This window comes from Coenobita brevimanus, chromosome 29, assembly GCF_032717465.1.
Source record: "Coenobita brevimanus isolate Jiangsu-jjx chromosome 29, ASM3271746v2, whole genome shotgun sequence".
In the NCBI taxonomy this organism is placed as follows: domain Eukaryota; kingdom Metazoa; phylum Arthropoda; class Malacostraca; order Decapoda; family Coenobitidae; genus Coenobita; species Coenobita brevimanus.
In genome coordinates, this window is record NC_136982.1 from 44,405,780 (window position 1) to 44,426,311 (window position 20,532).

Sequence of the window (20,532 nt, forward strand, 5' to 3'; positions counted from 1 at the left end):
GAGGAAGGCTCAGTCTACTGGTGTGGGCGGGGGTGTGGCAGTGGGAGAGGAGCGTTATGTATTTTCTTTGTGGGGTCTGGCCTCATCCTGCATAAAAAAAAGTCGAACTGAAAGGGTTGCTGGTGATGAATAAGTCGGTCAGAAATAGTGTCACGAAGAACGGTCAAAAATAGTCACGAAGAAGCCTGATCCCCCCCCCACCACCAAAAAAAGGGAGGGGGGAGCGAAAGAAGATGACGGAGGGAAGAGGGTGGGGGAATGCAAGGAGAAGAGGTGGGGATGGGGGGAAGGTGTGTTACTTGCAGACAGGTCACGTGGCCATCCGTTGTGCACTTTATTATACAAAATTATAAAGTCTGGATTAAGTCAGGCTGTCCTATAAAGTTTTTGCCTAACCCACCCTGTCAGTGAGTGGTGTATCGTGTTAGGATGATGATGATGATGATCCCGATGTAATATACCGCGGTAGTTCAAGATATGTCCTACTTATTACATGATTAGGACACTGATTAAGATACTGTTTCAGCAAGGTTAACTTATACTAGGGATACATGCACACTACGCGGCTTTTCTCAGCTTTACTTCATGTTAAAGGTTAAATTTCCTCTATTACAGACCTCTGCTAATGAAGAGACGGCTTGGCAGTTTTTTATGCCCTGAACGAATATTCTTTCCTTGCTACTGGAGCCTACCTCAACCCATTTTCAGGTGGTGAGCGTTGGGACGATGATGATGATGATGATGATGATGATGATGATGTGAAGGCCTGTTCGGTTCTACTTTTTTTTTTTAGTCACTCCATTTTTTCAACTAAACTAAAAGAACATCGAAGTAAAATAAAACGATAAACCAAGGCTATTTTCTGACGACATGAAGCTGCAATGGATACCTTATTACCGTGGTAGTTGGTTGGGAGTCTTGTTAAATACGATTCTTGAAATACGGACACGAGGTCAGGAGGTCTATGTAACGTTACCTGGGGCTAATTAGAGGCCGGTACCTGAGACACGATGGAAGGACGCGGGAACGAGATTTTTGTTTTTTTACCCGCAAGATATTTTTGAGAAACTTCGGGAGGTGCGTCTGTGGCCAGTCGTAAGAAGCATGCTATATCAACACGGGTCTAATAGCCAGCCATTACGGAACTGCAATTACTGATGACCTAATGGGAGAAACAGGTGTCCCTCGTAATTAACCCCTGTCATCATTAACCATAGTTCCGTAATGGTGTAGAATCGGCTCGTTGTTTATATATCATCTTTGACTCGAAAATACCCTGAAGCTTCTCAAAATTCTCATGGGACACCCTGTAGAAAGTGAGAATAAATATAGTCACGTACATACAAAAAAATCTTCAAACGCGTCGCCTGCAAGATGATAAATTACCGGACACTCCCAGGCGGCATTACCTTTTCTGATGCCACCTCAGAAGTTCATTTATTTCCCCACAAGGCGCCGTATTGATCCCTGCCGTTGTAACCAGGTGTGAGTTATTGCACGGGGAAACTCATTAGTCACCTGGAGTCGCGCTGGCCCTTAAAAACACACAAAAAAAGGGAGGAAAAAGGGAGAAAATGCACATAAAGGGAGGCGTTAGATTCCCTTAAAAATACACACAAAAAAGGGAAGAAACAGAGGAGGAAAATACATGTAAAGGGAGGCGTTAGATTTCAACCCTTAAAAATACACACAAAAAGGGAAGGAAAAAAGACGAGAAAAATGCATATAAAGGGAGGCTTTTGTTAGTGAAGGGGGTCAGTGAAGGCTGTATGAAACTCCTTCGCGTAGTGGCATTGATATAACCAGGCGGCTCTTCTGTTAGGGTGTGCAAACGTCCCTCATCCCCCTCCCTATCCCCCGAAAGGAGGACGGTGGACTGAAGAATGAGGGGAACTTCAGCCTGCAGTCCACGGTGTTCACGTTTCAGGCGAACCCGGGTCTCCTACTTCTACTGCATCTCAAAAAATCTCTCGTTAAGGGAATAATAATCGCTTAGAGAGAGCAGGCATGAAATATTAAATGACGTCAGCGTAGAAGAGGTGAAAAATTAGGTAAATAAATAAGGATAAAAATGAATCAGTATTCAGATGAGTATGCAATTTTTTTTTTATTTGATAGAGACATGACGTAGGTATATTTCTGACTCGTTTTCAGAATTTTTAAAGTGAATTCAGTAAGTAAAAATACACACAAAATATATACCAAATACAATCTCCAACACACACACACACACACACACACACACACACACACACACACACACACACAATAATGATGAGAAATGTATACAGTTTTTTACTTTCATAAATCCACGTCCGCGATCCACCTGCAAACTCCTCATTTTTTCAGAATTGTTAAATCGATTTCCTTGACTAATAGCACCGCCCTCGAGAAGAATGAGAGAGAGAGAGAGAGAGAGTAAAGAAAAAAGAAAGAAAGCTCTAGTAATGGGTAAAACAACAGAAATTACTTGACCTCTGTGTCTTAAAGAATCGTAAGTGTTTTGCTTTAATATTTTACGTTCTTGGCAGAGTGTCAGCCATTTATCCTTACCGTGTAGTTTTTATATCTATCTATCTGTCTGTCGGTCTGTCTGTTTATCTATCCATCTGTCCGTCTGTCTGTACGAATGTTTGCAGTTTTAACATACGTCTGTGTCCATAAATGTTAATATGTTTAAGTCACAGATCATGTTTTTGCATATTATTTAGAGGTGATATAATTCAAAGCCATATTGATTTGATTATGACTGGAAAGAAAGGTTTTGAGAGAGAGAGATAGATAGATAGATAGAGAGAGAGAGAGAGAGAGAGAGAGAGAGAGAGAGAGAGAGAGAGAGAGAGAGAATAATAACCCATAACACTTTTCTTTTTTACTTTTTTCTTTTTCTTTTTTTCGTTTCACATCCCATAAAGATAACATTATTATTGTGGTATTTTCTCAGCTGTTTCCATTCACTGAGAGAGTTTGCTTACTTCCCAAACACACTACTCACGCGCCACTTGCTTTGTGTGTGTGTGTGTGTGTGTGTGTGTGTGTGTGTGTGTGTGTGTGAGAGAGAGAGAGAGAGAGAGAGAGGGGGGGGGAGAGAGAGAGAGAGAGAGAGAACTTTGCGACTTTGTGTGTGTGTGTGTGTGTGTGTGTGTGTAATTTTCACATCATGTAAATAGTGACAATTGCAACTACATCTCCCCATTTTGCATTTAAGCATCTTTTTTTTCATTAACTTTAATTTCTTTGTTAAAATAGAATCTACACCACATAACCCTGTACACACACACACACACACACACACACACACACACACACACACACACACAATACATCCCTCCTTACACACGCACCCCTTACCCCCCCACACACGCTTCCCTACCCCTCCTTTCTCTCTCTCTCTCTCTCTCTCACACACACACACACACACACACACACACACACACACACACACACACACACAATACATCCCTCCTTACACACGCACCCCTTACTCCCCCACACGCGCTTCCCTACCCCTCCTTTCACACACACACACACACACACACACACACACACACACACACACACACACACACAGCATAGAGATAATAACGCAATATTGATTTCCGATAGCGATGGCTTTTTGGTAATTGTCTATTTTATGCTATGACTCCAATCTCGGGATGCATTTCAACGAGATCCCCTGGCCTGAATTATTCGTGTAGGTGACGATCTTGAAGCGGGGAGATGGGGAGGAATGTATTGTTGTTGTCAAAGGTGATGGGTTGGGGAGCGTACCGTCCATTCACCTGATGTAATGATGCCTGTGAGAGAGGGAGAGGGAGGGAGGGGGAGAGAGAGAGAGAGAGGAACTTGCCAGGATCCCCTATACCAACCATCCAGGCAGGCAGGAGTGAGACCACAAACAAACTCATTCATCAGTATGTATATGGAGAGAGAGAGAGAGAGAGAGAGAGAGAGAGAGAGAGAGAGAGAGAGAGAGAGAGAGAGAGAGAGAGAGAGAGAGAGAGAGTCCCAGTTAACACATCATTGAGGCTCCCGAGATGAGGTTAATTGGGTGATTGGGGAGCGTTCTTGGATATTTTTTTAAGGGGGGGATGAGTGAAATAAATAATGATTCATTTTTAGAGAGAGGATTTGTTATTTTAAAGTCATAACTCGTCTTCTGCGTGTTTATCATTCTCTCTCTCTCTCTCTCTCAACAAGCATTTTTTTTCTTTTTCACAGGACACAATAAAATCAACAAATTCGATGAAAAAGCCAGTAAAGAAACAACGCAATAAAGAAACAACACAGGGCCCGCCACCGCCAATCCTACGTAGCAAAGCGGAGAGAGAGAGAGAGAGAGAGAGAGAGAGAGAGAGAGAGAGAGAGAGAGAGGCACGCTTCGCAACGCCTTTTCCGTGGTGATTCCTCTTGCTCAGTACACCTTAAGGCCTGGTCCTGAGTTCAGCGTCACATTAACCCATAGAAATTCTCGCCTCCACCCACCCGCCCGCGCCAGCATGTATTTGGTGTGGACGGGACCTAATATTCTCCCGTGTGTTTAATATATATCGTGTTAATGTCCTTACAGTTTGCATCCATAACTATTCAGTGTATAGTGTAGTGCAATATGTAGAATAAATCGCTAAGATAGAGTTGTTAGGAAATATTCAAAGCCACGACCCATATACCCAATAACTTTTCTGCTCAAATTAACACACACACACACACACACACACACACACACACACACACACACACACACACACACACACACACACACACACACACACACACACACACACACCTGCAGTAAATAGGGTCATAGTGTTGTTTTTTCCATGACCCCGCCTCACCAAAACAATACACAGCCTAATCCCCGCCAAATCGCCACCCACCTCTGTTATTTAACCCATTCAACACATCACGCTGTTTTTTGTGCGTTTTTCTTGCTGCTATCTCTGTTTTTTTAGCACATGGAAGAGGGTTGGATGTCAAGCGTTTAAGTACAGCCATCTGACTCATAATTCCATGCTCCTTCTCACTCTTACTCACCACTTCCTCGATTTCCACCTCCTCCTTTCGCTGTCTTCCTGTCTGTTCCACTTCTTCTTATACCTTCTTTTCCCTCCTCCTCCTCCTCCGCACTCTCGACCCCTCTCTCTCCTCCTCTTCCTCTCCGCCAAGTCTTCCTCACTTCTTTGCCCATCCTTCGTATTTTTATTGCCCCGTCGCGTCGTCTCCCTCCTCCACTCTTTTTCCCTCCCCTCCTTCACTCTTTTTTCCCTCTCTCTCTCTCTCTCTCTCTCTCTCTCGCCCTTTCTCCATTTTTTTTTTTTCAGCTCCCCTCCTACCTACCCTCAAGCGATCCAGACTCAGCCCTCTCTCTCTCTCTCTCTCTCTCTCTCTCTCTCTCTCTCTCTAATAATCTAGCTAGTTATGTATGTCTTTTTGTCTATCGTTCTGTCTGTCTATATTTATCTATCTAGCTGTGTATGTGTGTCATATTTGTCTCTATAACTATCTATCTATTATCGTTATTATTATTATTATTATTATTATTATATTTAAGTGTTCGTTTTATCTTCATTTTTTACCCATGAACACTTGACACTTTCCTCCCCAGAAATACCAGTGAGCACTTAACCACTCTCCTCACCTCAGTCTCTTCTCTTCTCTCATCATTTCCGGGCGACATTTCACCTGCCCGCTGCCTTTTCACACCTGATTTTTCCTCCGTTTCCTGTCCGGGGGGTCGTCTTTAAGTCTGCTCAGGACAAAGACTCTTTTGTTCACTTTTGCAACTCTTTTTTCTTTCTTTTTTTTTTTTAGTCCCCCCCTCCTCTTTGTCTCTCCTAACCCCCACGTCCCATTTTCTTCCACCTATTTAACCTTTTGGGATTTGCGGAATCTTATGATGTGATTATGTAGATAGATAGATAGAAAGATAGGTAGGTAAGAATGTCTGTCTCTCTGTCTCTCCTGTATGGAAATGAAGGATGCGTACGGAACTCCCTTACAAGTCAGACGGATGTACATTTTCATGCGGAATTTAGATGTGCACATTAGATCTACACACACACACACACACACACACACACACACACACACACACACACACACACACACACACACACACACACACACACACACACACACACACACACACACACACACACACACACACACACACACACACACACAAGGATTATAGTATGTAGGATAAAGGTTAAATTGAACTATCGAATAAAACAAAGATTAACGTAAATATAGTATAGAATTAAGATAAAAATGACCTCGCCGCACCTTCATATCTTGGCAAAATCCGTCAGTATTGTGGGACAGGGTGGGGTTGGGGAGTGGAATTAGGGAGTGGGAGTAATGGGGAGGAGGAGTGGAGGGAGGGGTGGTTAGTGCGGTAAAGGGGAGAGAGCTGGCAGTAGGGGAGGGGAAGGGGGAGGAAGGAGGACTAAACGTGGAGGGAAGGGGAGGGAAAGGAGATTGGAATTGCGGCAGGGGGAGAAGGGGGGAGTTGGCTCTGGGGGAGAGGGAGGGGGCTGGAAGTGGGAGAGGAGAAGGAGTGGGGCTAGCATTGGGGAGAGGGGGAGAAGAAAGGTGGCTAGAAGTGGGGAAGGGGTGCTAAAAGTGAGGGAAGATTGCGGGGAAGAGGAAGGGAAGGGTGCAGGGGAAGGGGAAAGGTAGTCGAAAGGGAAGGAGACAAGAAGCATTTTGTTCTGTGAGGAGGGTATATGTGTATGTGAGAGAGGACGAGAGAGAGAGGGGTGGTGGTGCAGGAGGTGGGGGCATGGGCAGGGGGGAGGGCAGACTGTCGCTAATGTGAGGCCTGCAGGACGATGAAGCAATAAGAGGGACAGGAGGACCCCGAGGCTAGGCGCTGATATTGCTCCTCTGCTGCTCCACCCGGGCCTTCTGCAGGAGGAAATGGGAGGGGAGAGTGGTCACGGGGAAAGCAGAGAAATTGGAGAGTGGTCAGGGAGGACGGAAAAAGATTAGAAAAGGAAAGGTATTAGGAAATGGACCAGGAAAGGAATGAAAAGGAGGGAAGGAAAGCTGAAATATATGAAAGGACTGGAAAGTGGATTAGTAAATAAGTGTAGCGAGAAGGAAAATGGGAAAGGAAAGAACAGAAAAACAGGAAAAGAAAGCTGGACACCATGACAGAAAGCTTAGGAAATTGGATTAGCGACCAGGAAATAAGAAAAATATCAGGAAACGTTGATAATGAACCAAGAGAGGGAAAAATACGTCTCTTCATCTGCCCACAATCACATCACCGAGAAAAACAGTGGCACCAAACCCGCGTCATACACTCCTTCATACAGAATTCTTTTTACTAAATCAGTCTTAAAGCAATTGCATATATAAATAGACAGTAATAGGAGTAGTCGCAATCTCAGGTTCATCAGAAGTGAACCCTGTGAACTGCTGACTGAAATTGCCCTCCTCCTGCATCTCACCATCTTCTTTTCAGGGGATAGGGAGGCAACTGAGGGACGTTTGTATAACCGGGCAGGGAAGCATGTTGGTTATATCAGTGCCATCACGTGAAGGGGTCCCACTGGAGCACCAGTAAATAAGGAAATGAATAAAAATAAAGCACCCCGTCTTTCCTACCGCCGTCCAACCCTCCATTACAGCATCATCACTCACGCCTCCCTCGTGATAAAGCTGTCCTGACTCATATTTCTCGCTTCTAGTTTATTTTGCTCTTTATTTTTTTTTTTTCATAGTGGCTAATTTACAGCAGGGTTCGCTACATGGGGGTTTCATTAATATCTGTTATTTCGTCATTTTGGTTCGTGTTTATTTTCTTTGGGGACATCCATGGAGGGGAGTGTGTGTGTGTGTGTGTGTGTGTGTGTGTGTGTGTGTGTGTGAGAGCAAAATTTCCGGAAGTTCGTGTCCGTTTTGTTTCGCGCGTGGGTATATTAAAAAAAAAATGAGTTTGTGCTTCTGTTGGCTATATCGAAAGAGCACAGGAGTCACCGTAACGTCTCTTCCTAAGCGATTTATTTTGCATATTACACATTTGCATTTTCTTATACGTTATCTGTCTCCTTTAAATATCGACATAGTTGCTTTAGTATTATAGAAGAAGATACTGAGGGATAATGCATGTAATAAATAGCTTGGGAAGAGGTGTTAAGAAATCTTCAAAGCATCTTACAAGGCGAATGTTATTTCCTTCAGGTTTATAAGGAAAGACTAGAGTAGCTTCGAGACGGGGGCCTATGTCGAGTAGTTTTTATTTACTTATTTTACTCGAATTTGACCTTTGACCCCTGACCTGTTTATTTAAATTTGACCCCGACGTGATCAGCAGGTGCCAAGTTAGAGGAAATAGAGGCTTTTAGGTCAAGGTTTTTCAGAAATTGCAGTTAATCGTAGTACTATATTGTTTTTATTCTAACATGACCCGAACCTGAATTCTCTTCATCGTGAATGCTGAGTCGTATTAATAGACTAACAGTAGAATATGGTGCTAGTCATGAAGAAGTGCTTTGGAAAGGAGGTAGAGCTTTAGTACTGTTTTTTTCTACCGTTGAATTATGTGAAATGAGCTGCCAAAGGACGAAAACCTGGGTCAAGTTAGTGTGAAGGAAGTGTAGTAACCCCAGGCTACAGTTACCCTTCATCCGCAGTCCGCCACCATCCTTTCACGGGGTGTGGAGGGAGTTTAGGGACGTTTGTACAACCAGACAGCTCCACCGTCCTGTCATATCGGTGCCACCACATGAAGGCGTGCCACTGCAGGACTTGCTAAAATTAGATCCTACGTACCCTGTGCACGGGGCCTTCATAAACCCAGGCTCCTTGGTCAGAGCGTGGCAGGAGCGTGTTAAGACAGCGGGTTGAGGAGGTGGCCAAGGCGACTGTGTGTAATGTAGCGTGAACTCCTGATAATCGATCCTGCTGCTGTGAGGACTTTGTTACCTGCCTCCCACACCACACCACACCACCGCATCATCCTTCACTCATACATGCTCTGACACCACTCCTGTCACTACCACACCACTGCATCATCCTTCACTCATACGTGCACTAACACCACTCCTGTCACTACCACACCACTGCATCATCCTTCACTCATACGTGCACTAACACCACTCCTGTCACTACCACACCACTGCATCATCCTTCACTCATACGTGCACTAACACCACTCCTGTCACTACCACACCACCGCATCATCCTTCACTCATACGTGCACTAACACCACTGCTGTCACTACCACATCACCGTATCATCCTTCTTTCATACTTGCCCTAACACCACTACTACCACTACCACTACCATCACCATAATCATGACTCTTCTCCATTTTCAACACGACTATCCACCACCATCACCACCTCTACCGCCATCATCATATTCCTTACTCGCACTCTCTGTAACCACAACCATCACTCACCCCCACCACCTCCACCACTAACACCATCATCACGACTATCCTTCATCACCTCTATCACCACAACCACCACCACTAACACCATCATCACAACTATCATTTACCATCACCACCACTGCCACCACCATCACAACCACCACCATCACGACTGTCCTTCATCACCATCACTGACGCAATCACCCCGACCATCCTTTACCATCACCAGGACCACCATCACCTCTGGGAGAAGAAGGAGAGGGAGACTGAGAGAGAGAGAGAGAGAGAGAGAGAGAGAGAGAGAGAGAGAGACTGACTAGGGTTGTGCTTGAGTGTCACTGTAGTTCGTTCACCTTAACTTCCCAGAGGTTTTCGTCCACTGAAGCTTATTTTCCGTAGGTGAGTGTCAGAATAAGAGCACCACCTCCATGCACTCTGTTCATAGCACTTCTTCGTGACTAGCATTATTGTTAATCACTTGTTATAGCTCAGCAGGCAAGATGGAGAGGCGGGAGCTTTACGCCGAGTTAAAGTGAAGGGAGTATAGTAGTGGATGAGTGTGAGGTGGTTGCAAGGAGGAGGAGTGGAAGACCAAGGTTCGTATTCTCGTCGGTTCAGGAAGCTCCCTAACACCTTTTCCTGAGCGATTTATTCTGCTGATTACACCTGACTGCCCTGTTCTGCTTGAGGATTTTATTATTTAGGCCATCTTTTAGGATGCGGCATCAGGTTTTAGGTAGATAGATAGATAGATAGACAGATAGATAGGTAGGTAGGTAGGTAGGTAGGTAGAGAGAGAGAGAGAGAGAGAGAGAGAGAGAGAGAGAGAGAGAGAGAGGCGAGGGGGGGGGTCGAGAGAAAGTGAGAAAGTTCCTTTGGTGTGAGACGTAAGCATTCCTGCATCACCTGTTGCTGTGACAAACCATCTCATTAACGTCACTTACCTTTTACCTTTCCTTATTAATTTATTCATTTAAATTTTCACCCTAAAGATTTATTATTATTTATTATTCACTCCTTCATTACTAGAGATCAGTGCTGAGCCTAACCCATTCATACCGATGCCGTGATGTCTTTTTTCAATTGATTCATTCTACCTCCAGACGATTTTATTCAGCTTAGGAAATAAAGGAGGGTTGTGGTGTTGGTGTGAATGTTGATTGAAAGTGTTAGGGGAAATACTTTGAGAGGTTGGGGGCTGAGAGACTGACTAGAAGAGAGTAAGTGAGGAAGAGGGGGAGCTCAGGGATGAGGTTGAAGGATGGAGTGGTGTATGAGAGAGTGGGGTGTGAGTTGGAGGGAAGGTAGTCAAATGGCATAGGATAGTGCGACGTGGAGGCGATTTGTTTGTGGGATTCAGGTATCTGCCGGTAGATAAGTACATAGGTAGACTGATAAAGTTATTCATACTGGAGGGGTTATGTATGCCTTTCATTTACCCCATTACCAATCTCTCTCTCTCTCTCTCTCTCTCTCTCTCTCTAATTCGACATTTTTCATTGACGTTTTGCAGATGGAGTGAAATTATTCCATATAAAAACGACTGTTGTCAGGATGAATCGACATTTAATATGAAGCTGTCCAAAGACTTTTTTCAGAAATATAAATTCGTCAATTACACTGCCATTTACTGCAGAATTAAAGTGTTGACTGCTGAACACTGCATACAAACTGATAGACAAATAGATAGGTGGATAGATAGATAGATAGATAGACGGATAGGTAAAAAGTATGTGGGTGAACATAGCGAAATATTCTGTGTTGACAGTTTGGCCCCACAGGTTCTCAGATTTAGATAGATAGATAGGTAGATAGAGATAGATAGATAGATAAAGACTACGTGGGTGGACGTAGCGAAATTCTCAGTGTTGACAGTCTGACTCCACTGATCCACCGATATTCCGAACTGACAGGGAGATTTGAGTAACGCACTGTAGCATCGTTCTGAAAGGGTCCACTGTCACGTTCTGGTCGTATCGTATATCGGGGTTCCATCGTATATCGGGGGCCTGTCGTATATCGGGGGCTTGTATTGTACAGTATATCGGGGGACCTATCGTATATCGGGGGCCCTTCAGACTGACCCTATTTATTCCAACAGTCAGTACATATATGTTTGTGTGTGTGTGTGTACGAGTGTGTATGAACGGCTCTGTCTGTCTGTCTGTCTGCCTATGTCCGTGTCTGTCTGTCTGTTCGTATGTATGTATGTCTAAAATAATTGTCTAATGGTTTGTATCTATCTTCTTATTTATTGAGTAAAATTAGGAATATTATACAATTTATATTTAGCGGAATATAATTTATCAAGTAGAGGAAAAGAAAAGTAGATTTTAAAGGGGAAGTAACATATATAATAAGTAGATACCAATAACTCACTGTATCTATCAATCTGTCTATCTATCTGTCTGAGAGAGAGAGAGAGAGAGCGAGAGATCTTTTTGAATATCTTAGCTCTTGCGGTGACGAAAATAGAGTATAATCAGAGAGCTCAGGATCATAAGAGGCTTAGGGTTGAACTCCAGAGATAGATAGAAAAATAGATAGATAGATAGATTAGATAGATAGATAGATGCCGTAGGTTGAGCGATAAATTGACTTGGTTTGAGAGATGGACAGTTTGAGATACCTTGATATTTTGATTGATAGATAGATAGATAGATAGACAGACAGATAGATAGATAGATAGATAGATAGATAGACTGATACCTGAGATCGTACTGGGACGAAAATAGACTGTAATCAGGGAACTGGGAATTGTAAGAGGCTTGGAGTCAAATTCCAGAGGTAGATAGATAGATAGATAGATCGATTGATAGATAGGTGGATAGTTTGAGACAGAAAATTTATTGAAACTGACAGATAGTGGAGAGAGAGAGAGAGAGAGAGTGATAGATAAATACAATATAGGCTGATAGATACAGTAGATACGGTAATGTTTTGCTGAATAAATTGTTCCAGACTTAAATCCTGTGATAAATCCTGTGAATGGCAAGATATATAGATAGATAAATCGATAGATTTTAAAGATAGATTGATAAATAGATAGATACATAGTTTTGATTGATGAATATATAGTTCAAGATTGATGCCTTAGTAAGTGAGCAGGTGGATGGAGATAGATGCCTCGATAGATAAATAGATAGTTCAATAGATAGATATTATATGTAAAAGGAAACTAGGGAGTATTCAGAATCTGGGCTGCTGAGAGGCTTGAGGTTGAGATCCTTCGTGAGTATCAGGGATGAGGTGGAGGGTAAGGGGGGGTCAGGTTTGGATCAGGGAGAGGAATAGGATCAGAGAGAGAGGGAGGGGACATGCCAACAGCAGCTAAACAGGGATAACAGGGGAAGAAACAGCTCCAGTAAAGAAGAGAGAGAGAGGGGGAGAGAGAGACAGACAGACAAGACAGAGAGGGAGAGAGAGGGAGAGAGAGGACGAACGACAGACAGACTGATAGAAAGGAAGCAGCAGGAATTAAAAAAAAGAAAGAAAAGAAAATCGGAGGAAAAAACAAGAACTAGAGGTTGAGAGGCAAGGATGGGAGCGACAGAGATGACATAAACTGAGAAAGACAGCATCCACATTAAGAATTGAGAAGAGGAAAGCGACACGAAGCACACAAAAAATGTAGATAGGAGGCGACAAAGACAGGAGCAGCAACAGTTTAGGAGGAAAAACAGCAGTATAGAATTAGAGCATAATGAAAAGACGGGGATGGGAGTTATAAGGACGATATGGTGAAGAGATAGAGGGATTTAATCGATATTGATGAGAGTGATAAAAATAACATCAGTATTAGCGAACGAAAGGCGCACGACACGAGACCCATGCCGACACAAAAAGCGACAAAGAAGGTAATGATGGCGAGGATAGGAGTTGCAAACACGGCAAAGGTGGGAGCGACAGGAATAGAAGCGACAAAAAGACAGCCTGAGCACTGGGGGACGAGGAGAGGCACACGACAACTAACTCACACACTAACAGAAAATACAACAGAGATGCAAAGGACGACAAGGATAGAAGCGACAGGAAGAGAAGCGACAAGAACGACAGCCTGAGCGCTAGGTAACGGGGTCAGGCACACGACAACGAACGCTCACGCCAGCATAAAATCGATACAGATAAGCTTGACGGTTCATGTACCCCGTTATTTACCTGCGATACTCAAAATGTATTGCTCTTTTAACACGGGCAGGTATCGTAGGCCAGGAAAACCCAGGTGTGTGTGTGTGTGTGTGTGTGTGTGTGTGTGTGTGTGTGTGTGTGGGTGATAGGTAGGGCAGGGCAGGTTAGTTGAGATTAGGGTAGGTTAGGATAGGGTTTACTGTAGGGTAGGTTAGATTAGGTTGGGTTGGGTTGGGTTATTTTGAGTTAGGTTAGGTTAGACTGGGTTAGATTAGGTTGGTTTACATTAGGTTAGGTTAGGTTAGGTCAGACTAGTTTAGGATTGAGTAGGGTAGGGTTGGGTGAGGTATGGTAAGGTAAGGTTAGATAAAATTAGAATAGATTTGGAAAGCCCAGGTGAATGTCTGGGGTTGTTAGCAAGACCCATCTCGTCAGCATTGGAGGGTACCTGACACCTGTTCCTCGGCAGTTTATTCTGTTTACTGCTCTTTACCATTATCTTATGTCTTGTACTCCTTTCACACTAACTTGGCCTAGATTTTCGTCCTTTTTGCTGCTTATTTCACGTAACCCAGTGACTGAAAAGAATAATGTTGCGGTTTCGTATCCTTTCCACTTCTTCGTGACTAGCACCATATCCTAGTGTTATTCAGTTGTTACAACTCAGGATTCAAGGTAGATAGATGACAATTTTAGACCAAGTTAGAGTGAAAAGGGTATTGTCATGATACTGTAATACTGACATAGGATTGCCTTGATAGCATACAGAAGATTATTAACGAATATGTTGTAGTTAATAGGAATATAGGAAAATGAAGTAGTTAGCCCTTATTGTATGTGTGTGTGTGTGTGTGTGTGTGTGTGTGTGTGTGTGTGTGTGTGTGTGTGTGAGTGTACGAACGGTCCATTTCCTCCTTCTCGTAGTGAAGAGGTAGAATCCCTTGTGTCAGATACGAACGTCTTGTGAGTCGATATATCCGATGGCTGTTATTTTTTCTTTTTTCTTTTTCTTTTCTTTCTTTTTTTTCGCTTCGTGCGGCATTTTTTGGTTCAGGATTTTGAGGATTTTTTTCAGGTGATTCCGATGGCGGGTAGTTCGTTACCTACAGAGGAACGTATGATAACAAAGCCACCGAATGACGTCATCGATGTTTTGGCCCTACAGCGATGAGCCATTGTTTTGGGTTGGGAGTGGGTGATGGTGATGGTGGTGATGATGGTGATGGTGGTGGTGATGATGTTGATGCTAGTGGTGGTGGTGGTGATGGTGATAGTAATGGTGATGATGATGATGGTGGTGGTGGTGGTGATAGTAATGGTGATGATGATGATGATGGTGATGGTTGTGGTGGTGGTGGTGATGATGCTGGTGGTGGGGGTGATGATGATGATGGTGTTGAGGGTAATGATGGTGATGATGATGATGATGATGATGTCACGTTTTACATTGTCATCTTTGAAAAAAATGAATCCATTGCAAAGTCCTAACCCGAAATAACTTGCGGGCTACTTAAAGAGAAGTTAGGAATTATTGGCCAACTATACTCCTTTCACGCTAACTTGGCCTAAAATTCCCATCTCTCCATCTTGAATGCTGAGTTGTTAGAGCAGATTGACACTAGATTATGATGCTAGTCACGAAGAAGTGGGATACAATGTAGAGCGGTAGCATTTGTCTCTTTGTGCCACAGAGCTACGTGAAATAAGTTGCAAAAGGACAAAATTCTGAGCCAAGTAAAAGGGAACAGAGTATAGCAAATTTCTATACCAATTTGCAATAGATCTACAAAAAAAAAAATAATCGCCCCCTCCCCCGACCCCCCCCCAAAAAAAAATCCATGAAAAAATTGTGACTGGATAAATTTGTGATATTGAATGAGCTATGAGAAATTACTGGGCCACTAGTTAACAAGAATGGATGGGAAAAATTAGAGTAACCCCTTAAGGGTGAGACGCACTCTAGTGTTTACTGGGATCGATAGAGTTTTGGAGAGAGAGAGAGAGAGAGTGGGGGAAGAATGGGGTTGAGGGATTGAGGAAGGGGAGAAGGAGAAAGGAAGAAGTTGAGAGGGAGAAGGGGGAGAAGAGAAGGAGCAGATGAGAGAGGATAAGAGGGAGGAGGAGGTCGGCAAGGGAGGAAGAGGGTGAGAGGGAAGATGTTGAGAGGGAGGAGGGTGGGGGAAGGAAAAGGTTGAGAGGAAGAAGAGAGAAGGAGTGGGGGAGGTTGAGAGGAAGGATGAGAGGCGAAAAGGTTGAGAGAAGGAGTGGGGATAGAGGTTGAGAGGGAAGAAGAGGGGGGGAGGTTGAGAGGTTGGGGGTGGGGTAAGAGGTTTAGAGGGTGGGGGAGGCGAGGCTGAGAGAAGGGGGGAAGAGATTGAGAAGGAGGAGGTGGGGGAAGATTGAGGGGGGGGAGAAGGAGAAGGGGGGGAATCTAACTCAACTCATCCCAGGACCAAAGCAGATGAGGAGCGTGTTCTGGAGTCACTTTGTTTTCACGTGACGGAACTAGGCCATTTTGCACACCTGTACCTTAACAATGCAGAAAATCACATACCATTAAAGGATTCTGGCAGTCAGGTAGCTTAGTCTGCGTGTGGAATGGGAGAGAGAGAGAGAGAGAGTCGGTGTAACATAGGTCAATTTAGGTCAGCAGTACAGGTCACTCTTAGGTCATATCTAAACACAGGATAGATTGGGTCATTATATTTAAGTCGTAGTTGTGTGAATTTTGACAAGCTTTTGTTGGTTATGAGGATGGAATGAGTCTCCTTGGTTACTAGTCATATCAGCTGAATATACTTGGTCATCATCTGAGTTGAAAGGGGTAAGGAATCTTTATCGGATCTAACAATACCATATTCTCTCTCTCTCTTTAACACACACACACACACACACACACACACACACACACACACACACACACACACACACACACACACACACTGTTGACAAGAGGGCATAAACACCACCAAGTTAGGGACCTGATCATGTCGTAAGCTGAGCCTGGTGTTGATATAGCCCTGAGATCGAGCCTCGGGTAGCAGTCATAGTGCCACCTCATACTGGCGAAGTACGGACAGTGGTGGAATTAGTGCTGCAGTGTTGGCAATAGCGATACTGTTGGAAATGGAGGTAGCCGATAGTGTTGGAAGGAGAGTTGGCATGTTGAAAGATCGATAGTGTTGGAAGAGGAGTACAATAATAGATAGTGTTGGCAGTAGTTGTAAATGTTGGGAATATTGACAGAGATCAGAGAGAGTGTTGGAAATGTAATTGTTGGTAATATTGAAAGATTTTAAAGAGAGTGTTGGAAATAGATAAAAATGTTATGAATATTGACAGACTGTTGGAAATAGATATAATTGTTGGAAATATTGATATTGTTGGCAGGATTCCCCCTCTATAGAGATGGTTAATTGCTCTTTATCCTACTCCACTGGCTTCTCGTCCAGGCCCTTTTGCTCTCTCTCTCTCTCTCTCTCTCTCTCTCTCTCCCTTCTCTCTTCTCTTTCTCCGACTTTCCTCCTCTTCCTCTCTTCTCGTTGTCTCTCTTCCTCTCCGTTTCTACTTTTCACCTCCTCCACTTCCTCCTCCTCCTCCTCCTCATCATCATCATTATCATCATCATTTTAGTATCATCATCCATCATCAACATGCTCTTCTTCCCCTCTGCTTTCCTCTCCTCTCCTCTCTTCTCCTCTCCTCTCTTCTCCTCACCTCTCTTCTCCTCTCCTCTCATCCTCTCCTCTCCTCTCTCGCCTAATCGACCAGTAAAGTTACTCATCACCCATCGATTCAGTTGCCCTAAGTCTCCCTGAGCCGGGCCCCCCCAGGCTTTCCACATACCTCCACCCCCCCCCTCTCTCTTTCTCTCTCTCTCTCTCTCTCTCTCTCTCTCCACAGCCTCTAGTGTACCCCTCCTCGCCTGCTTCCCTCCCCTCATCTTACCTTCCGTCCTTCCTTCCTCCAACTTCCTCTCACTACATACCCTTCTTTCCCCTCTTTCCCTCCCCTTTCCCCTCCCTCTCTCCTCTCCCACCCCTCCTTACAGCCTCTCATGCTCCCCTCCTCGCTTATCTCCCCCCTCCCCTCTTCACCTTCCTACCTTCTCCCCTGCTCACATACTATCCCTTCCCCCTTCTCCCCTTTCCTTCCCTCTCTCCTCTCCCTCCCTCTCCTCCCCCCTCTTCAACTTCCTTTCCATGTCCTCTTTCCACATAACTCTCTCTCTCTCTCTCTCTAACACACACACACACACACACACACACACACACACACACACACACACACACACACACACACACACACACACACACACACACACACACACACACACACACGAATATCTTACTTTTAACATGTAGCCAGAACTGTGAGCCTAATTTCCTTACGTTCTTCTTAGATGCTGCGGCTGAGACACCTGGTCTGTCCTGAAGAAATGACCAAGGTATGTAAAAATTTGTAAGAATCTGCGGTTATGAGGGAGGGGGAGACCGAGGATGAGGTGGAAGGATGAAGTGGAGAGGTTGTGAGAGGGGTGTGTGAGCTGGGTCAGCGAAATGGCGGGGGACAGCGCGACATGGAGGCGATTTGTTTGTGGCCACCCTTTGCGGGATTAAAGCGTCTGACCATAGATAGATAGATAGATAAATAGATAGTTATGATTCTTACGTTTTTTTCTGCAGTGCTATAAGATGATCACTTTAACTTGGCCTAAAATTACCATCTCTCCATCTTGAATGCTGAGTCGTAGCAAGATATTAACACTGTTCTTATACTAGTCACGAAGAAGTGCCATGGAAATATTGTAGAGCCATAGTGTTGTCTGAGTCTGCCATTGAGCAACGTGAAATAGTCTCCTTGAGGACGAAAATCTGCCAAGTTAAAGTGAATGGAGTATAGGAAAGCATTTATATCAGTAGTGCAAATAGCCAGACTGAAGAGGTAGATTGATTTTCCTTACTGGTTAAAGAAAAAAAGTGCTAATTTGAAATGATGGATTTGTATATACGTGTTTCATTTTTATTATTATTATTATTATTATTATTATGAGGGAGTGGCATTCATGTGCGACGTTATTTATTTTTTTTTTATTTTTAGTTCGTTTTTCATCAATCTTCTACCCTGTGAAAATAAAATTCCTTACAGTTTTGGGTTAGTTTATAGTGTGTGTGTGTGTGTGTGTGTGTGTGTGTGTGTGTGTGTGTGTGTGTGTGTGTGTGTGTAGTTAATTCATTGTGGCTTTGTGTAATGTGCGGCTACTACAGATGTGCTTTAAGATATGGAGGTAATACATACATACTTAAATGCATACACACACATACATACATACACATACATACGCACACACATACCTTCCTACCTACATACATACATGAAACTAAATCGCTTAAAGGAAGGAGTCAGGTCGTTCAGGGTTATTTCTACTCTCTGGGCGTCGGTTCGATCCCTGTGAATGGCCTCTTAATAGACCATATCGATATTTGCACAGAGGTAAAAGTGTAGTTGGCTTTATTGGAGGTCTATTACGTGGCCAGGTGTAATTCCGACAGGTGTAACTTCGTCAGGTGTAATTCCGACAGGTGCAGTTCCGACAGGTGTAATGCTGACAGGTGTAATTCCGTCAGTTGTAATTTCGTCAGGTGTAATGCCATCAGATGTAATTCCGGCAGGTGTAATTCTGATAGTTGTAATTCCGGCAGGTGAAATAAGGTAACTTCCTTAATAGTATTGTCAGTGTTTGTGGCTATACCTTTTAAATCATGGCGTTGACTTAACTTACAAGCTTTTTTAATGGGTTGAGGGACGCGTTGCAATAAATTCAGCCCTGGCTAACACTAAATAGTTTATTATTATTATTATTATTATTATTATTAGTTCTTATTGAAATGGTAGATATATTAATTTAGGGGAGGGGAAAGATCTAGAAGGCTGGCATTCCAAGACTGTTCGAGATAGAGACTTGAAATTCTCAGTTGCAGGCTTCTTTGGGGCCATTTTTTCACTCTAGCACTAGCGCCTTACTAGCGCCATATATATTTTCAGTTTTTGTTCTTCTGCGCATCAAAAACTACTGAATCGATTGCTTTACAAATGTTGCGGTATGTAGTCGTCAACATGTACTAGTGCACCTGGATATTGATATTGAGATTCAACCAACATTTTTTGAGATACTGAGGAAAATCAGAAGGGCCTCCTTATGCCCGAAAGTGCTAAATCGGAAAGTATTTGGCCGATTTTGACCAAACTCGGTGGAAATGTAGTGGGTCATGAGTGAACATGATATGCACAGTATGAATGATCTTGACCTTGATCTCAAGGTCATAGGTCAAAATTCGTAAAAATATTTGTCATACCAAAAGCCCCTTAATAATGGGTCTACTGTGATAACGAAAGTATTTTCATCTGGAGTGTGGAGTTCTTTGTAAGCAGTTTCAGAATAATAATAATAATAATAATAATAATAATAATAATAATAATAATTATTATTATTATTATTATTATTAGTAGTAGTAGTAGTAGTAGTAGTAGGTAGTAGTAGTAGTAGCCTCAGTTTCATCTGAAACGTTAACCCGGTGGACTGTAGGTTAGTATTACACTCATCCCGTATTCACCATCCTCCTGAGAAAGAACAGGGAGGGAGTTGAAGTACATAACCGGGCAGAGAAATAGCTCAGTCACATCGTTGCCACCACGTGAAGGCGTCCCTATTTCTCCAGCAAGGACAGGTGGAATAGGGGCAAAATATCTGAGGGTCAAAACAAACACAGCTTTAAGCGAACCTCTCACTGAATATCACATACACAGCAATAGCAGTACACAGGGCAGGGTGTAAAATTTTATAGCGCTGGATGGGAGCGAGTGAAGGGATAGAGATTGACTAGGAGAGTATATAGGAGAGAGGTAGGTAGGAAGGAGAGAGTGAGGGATTGTCTAGATAGAAGGCATGTGGTAGTGCGGCAGCTAGGAGGAGGGAAGTGAGGGAGACTGGGGTGCTATAGACTGTTTTTATGTACTTT